This window comes from Lactuca sativa, chromosome 4 (assembly GCF_002870075.4).
Source record: "Lactuca sativa cultivar Salinas chromosome 4, Lsat_Salinas_v11, whole genome shotgun sequence".
NCBI lineage: Eukaryota > Viridiplantae > Streptophyta > Magnoliopsida > Asterales > Asteraceae > Lactuca > Lactuca sativa.
In genome coordinates, this window is record NC_056626.2 from 44,631,828 (window position 1) to 44,637,827 (window position 6,000).

The following is a 6,000-nucleotide window of genomic DNA, read 5'->3' on the forward strand; positions in this document are numbered from 1 at the left end:
TTTGAGGACAATGCATCATATTAGCTTGGGGAGGGGATTAGTGTCAAAATTTGCATTTTTTTGTTTAAAAATTTCAGTTTTTTCAGTTTTTCAGTTAAAATTATCAATTTTCCTTTTTGCATTTGCATTGAAAAAAAATTCAAAAATATTTTATGTTAGTTTTTCTATTTTTATTTTTCTTTGCATTCCATTAAAAAAAAACTCAAAAAGATTTTATTTTCTACATACATATAAATAAAATACTGAAAAAGAAAAAAATAATAATAAATCAGAAAAAGTTACATGATATGATGACATTCTTGCATTTGATAGCTCTGTATAAATGGAAAATGAAAGTGCGAAGTGATCAGATCGATATTGCTAAGTTCAGTAATAGTTCTCATAATCAGGGGTCGCAAAATACCATGATCTGAGACGCCTACTGTAAAAAATAAAAAGAATTTCGCATCGAAATATTGTGTGGACGAAAATAATAGTTTCATAATTATTTGCTTTGGAATGTTTAAAAAGAACCTTGATTGACAAGTCTGGACCCACAAAACATGGACCTGTTTGTTGACACACGTTACCTTCGTGGTAATAGAGAACATTATATCAGATCCACACATTAAAAAAAGAAAAGAAGGGTATGAACTGTCATATCTGATACCCAAGCTAAACTTTAAGCACTTAAACTATGAAATCTCAAGAAATTCAAAAAGACAATTGAAGAACTCAAAGCTAAAAAAATATAAAGAATCAAGTTCAATCAATTCAGAAGTCATCTGAAAGTCAAATCTGGCGCGAATGAAGAACTGTGTGATATGATATTTGTCGTTCTAAAAAAAGTGAAAGCATATAAGTTGGGCCCCTATGGGTGGGCTCACTACTTCAACGAAAACTGATTCGACGTGATGAGTTCTTAAGGATGTGTCGAGCCTGGTTCTTAATTATCTAGTCTTGACGACGTGAAATTCTAAAATATGTTATTTCTGCTTGCAAGGTTAATTACGGTATAAATTTTAAATAAAAGTTACAATTGGTTTATTGGTTCACACCGTCAAACTTCATCCTGACTTTGGGAATTTGTGAAGGATGTAAGGTACTGTGATGATCGTCTAGGTAGTGATTCCAATGGAGCTTCCCTCGGTGTTAAGTCTAATCATGTGAAAAAAGATTTAAGTATTTTTAGCTCAAGTTTTTTTTTTTTAGTTTTCTTTATTTTATTCTATGTTCTTTTTAGGTCATCTACGTCTTTCCATTTCACTTACAATGTTCAATCTTTTTATTACCTGAGGGAAAGTAATGTTCAAGCATGGAGAGATTTGATAGATGTCATTTTATGCATCTTTTAGAAAAGTTCTTATTAGCATTTAGCATCAGAATTTGCATATTTGCATGTTATTAGTTTAAATAATGTTCAACTCGTGTCTTTCATCAGAATACCCGTACTGCTAGTGTTTTTTTGTCGTTTTTAGATAATTCGAGTGGAGCAGTACTTTGGGAGCAGCTTGGATGCATATTTGGAGCTTAAATGGAGTTGGAACCAAGAAGGATGCTGAGGAATGATTTGGAATGCTTAAATTGAAGAATTACAACTGAATCACGTCGAAAAGCCGAAATGTAGCACCTGGTTCCTGGTACGTAAGATTATTTGAGTATTTTCCATTTTTAGCCTTGGACTCGGCAAGTCATAGGTCCAACTCGCCGAGTAGAGACGGGACCCGGGACATGTTTAAGTTGGCGACTCGGCGAGTCCATATTCTGGACTCGGCGAGTCACCGCTGTTTGATGAAACCCTAAGTTTCAGGGGTTTGCACCCTATTTAAGCCCTCATTTCCGCCCCAAGCCAGCCCCCTTCACCCTCAGGAGCTCTCCATACGTTCTAACCCCTTGTTCTTGTGAGTTTGAGACCTTTTGGGTGTTTTCTTGAAGATTTTGAGAAGGAAGAGGAGTAGATCAAGAGGAAGGGAAGGAAGCCAAGCATCTTCGTGTTCTCTCAGTGATTTCTTTGAGGTATAACTCGTTTCCCCTCTGTTTCTATGCTTGTCACTCCATTAAAGTCCTTCTTGAGCCCTTCCCCAAGCTTGCATGTGCAATATAATTCGTAATAAGCTGATTGGCCTCTAGATCTAGGCATGGTTGAGCTCCAGGAGCTCAGATCTACTGCCTTTATGGACCCATATTGCATGAAGACCCTAGATCTACTCTTTTGGTGCATTTTGAACCCTAAAACTCTCATTGGTGAATATCTACACGTAAAGTTGGAAACTTTATGTGTTACTCATGCTCTAGGAACCCAAATCTGTGGATAGCATAAGCTAGATTCAAGCAGAATCCAGCATATAGTGATTGCATGGTAACGACTCGACGAGTCGTTCATCTGACTCGGCGAGTCTGCTCGCGAGTCTCCGAGTTTGTCCCCTTTTCGTTGTTTGAGTGGGAGTAGTGAGTCACGGGGTGTGACTCAGTGAGTTGAAAGCCAAACTCATCCATGGAGGAACTTGGCGAGTCAATGCCCTGACTCGGCGAGTTCAAGGCAATCTTCTTAGATCAAGAACAGACTCGGCGAGTTGTTCATACAACTAGGCGAGTCGCAGCATAAGTGTTCTTCGGATGAAGACGAACTCGATGAGTTGTTCATACAACTCGGCGAGTAGGATGAAGGACTTGAACCTCAGTTTAGAAGAAGAACTCGTCGAGTCAACGCCTAACTCGACGAGTAGGGACGGGATTCAAGACAATCGAGTGGATAGGGACTCGGCGAGTTGGAGAGCCAACTCGGCGAGTCGGGTCACTGAAAGTTGACTCTGACTTTGACTTATGACATGATCAGGGGTAAAATGGTCATTTTACCCAAAGGACAGTTAGCAGTGATTGATTGAGTATGTTGTGGGAATTACAGCCGGAGGATTTCTGGAGCAGCAGCAGCAACAGTAGACAGTCAGTTCCCGATCAGATCAACAACTACTTTGAGGTGAGTTACTTTCCAGTAGCGGTGGGTCTACGGCCACAATGCCGGCCCACCAGTTGGAGTCGTATGTTAGATGATTGTCTTTGTGATGTCATCTAGGTTTGCTACTACCTGATATGTTATATGCTAGCATGACATGTTTTATGTGATAAAAGTAGAGATCGGTTGTTAGGACTGAAGGGTAGTACAGACACCCCAGAAATGTCTGACAGTATGTGATGATATGTTTGCATGTTGGCTTGTATGTTATATGCGATAGAGGTAGTAGGAGGGGACTAGTCCCCGAGGATCGGTTGTTAGGACCGACGGGTAGTCAGCACCCCAAAATGGCTTGACATGGGTAGGACGGCACCCTAGAATGGCCGCACGGGTAGTCGGCGCCCCAGAATGGCCGTACCGGGTAGTCAGGCACCCAGAATAGCCTGGCAGTATGTGCGTTATGTGTTTGCTTGGTATGTGGTACGATGGGGGAACTCACTAAGCTTTGTGCTTACGTTTTTCAATTGTTGTTTCAGGTACCTCTTCAGCCAAGGGGAAGGAGCAGGCGCGGTAGCGGCTCATCACACACACTTCTTGATTCCGCATTTATGAGTTTACCCTGGGATTGATACTCTGATATTTTGGTTGTTTAATTGTTATGGATTTCAAATTCGGTTTTCGATGTGAAATGGTTTAATTAAGCATTGTTTTATTTATTAATGTTTTCTAAAGTAATGTTTTAAAAACGAAATTTTTGGATGCGAAAATTGGGTCGTTACACGAAAATGCGATCACATTTTTGTACAACTGTGATCACATTTGATGGTCGAGGATTTGTAAGGTCAAAAATACCAATATGAAGAAAAAGGGAAAAACTATGATCTCATTTCCCTATATATGGTATCACATTTTCATGTCGAAGTCTCTAAATGGTCAAAAACAGCATCGTACTTCATTAAATGGCGAATCAGGAAAATTTGGGCAAAAGGCGATCACATTTTTGCATATATGCGATCACATTTTTCGTATTCTTGCTCTGGAAGTTACCTGCTTGCATATAAATACAACCCCTCTGATCAGTTTGAAAACAAACCAATTCCTGAAGCTCTATACGATGAAAAAGAAGATTTTTGAGGCAATTTCTCTCCAATTTCAGTGATTTTTTAAGATTTAAAGACCGCGCATCGTGTCTCTCAGTTAGGTTAGTAAGAATTAGTAGTTTGATTTCTCTTTTTACTATTCTAGACTAATTTTAGCCATGTCTTTCTAAACCCTAGTGTTTAGTTCTACAATATATTAGTACTTTCATGTGATAATTTATCAGATTTGGTTTTCATTATGTGATTCCATCTAGTTGTTTCAGTTTTGAGCTTAATGAATGTTTGATTTTGAATTCTTATTAGCCTAATCTAATTAGGGTTTAATCATTATGGTTAATCACTTAATAGAATCCGTAATTGTTCTTATCAACTAGTAATAAGTAACAAGTAGCAGATTGGTTCTTTGTTGGGATTTAACTCTGATATAAACTGAAATTTCATAACTTTACACTTCCAAACTTATGAGAAATATTGGGTATTGTTGGGAATTTTACATGGATCTTAATGCAACTTTTCTGATCTTAATTAAGAGCTTGTTTAATTAGACAGTAGAAAAATTAGGGTTAACAGAAGAGCTTGTTTTGGTTAATTTAACTAGGTAAAATAGATTATACTAGAGCTTGTTAGTTTTTCTCAGTACCAACTTAGATAGAATACATTTTGAATAACCAGATTTGGGATGATTGCATGATCAGGAAAGTCGCAGCAGATCTGAATTCGTTTTTATTACTGATTTCATTTAGTTTATTTCACTACAATTTTTTGGTTTTAGTGTTAAATTAAAAACCCCTATTTTTTTTATATTTTTCTGTTAAACAAATAGTATGTGCCTTATGCAAAGAGGCATTGACCATTAGCCTATGTCCCTGAGCATTCAACACTGCTTCCCGGTGTTATCCTTTAGTGCAACCAAGAAGTGAGAATATTATTTGCTTAAATGATGCGCAATAGCGGTTTAATACTAGGACATCAATGACTTTTCATGGAGTACATATTACATGTAACATTTTGGCTTCTATTTTATTTTTTATACTATATTCCCTAAATGATCCAATACTAAGTAAAAAGGTAAAATAGAAACCTAAAAGTTGTTTGTGTCTTTTAAGCTACAGGCCCTTAGTAATGAGTATAAGGTAGCTAAGAAAATAGGACTAGAGTCTGATATGTTGGTAGTTGATTGCTATTTATTGCATTTAGCCGTATAAAAACCTATTTTTTGTACTTTTGATTCTTTAGTGAATTTAACCACTTACCCCTGGTTCACATGAAAGTCCTTTTCCTTTGAACATCATATCAACAAATAAGGCATGCATACTGTACGACTTTGCTGAAACGGTTGACCAAGAAATCAAACCCAAATCAATTAGCTAAAAAATGTAAACCATGTATGCAATTAAATGGTTTTTTCAAAATCATGAATATGAAACTAATAAAAGTAGGTACAATGCTATATTTCACTATGAATTTCAAAGTATAATGAAGACAATGATGTAACGAAAAGAAAGTAAAGTATGATAATTGAAGCGACTTGTATCTCCACGATGTAACACGTATTGAGTGGGATGATCTATTTGTAAAGATTATGAAGAAACACCATATGGGATGTGCAAGAATATAAGTGAAGATGTTACAACAATTAAGCATCCAATATATCCAGATTTGTCACAATGATAATATGTAGCACATATTAGAATGAATACTCCAATATATTAGGGGATAGTAGGCACGGATAAACCAAAATGAGCCTTCTAAATCAAAACCCAAAAATTAGATCAAACTGATATAAGAACAACTTAAATTAATCCAAAGATCATTCGATTATTTTCAATTCAACATGCTTAAAGATTACAATAACCATGTTATGAAGGCGCCTCTACCTTAAAGGTCCTCCCAAATAACTATACATCCTGGAAAATAGCAGACCAAAATGCAAAGATTCAACATAAACCTTATTTGATAAAAACAAAA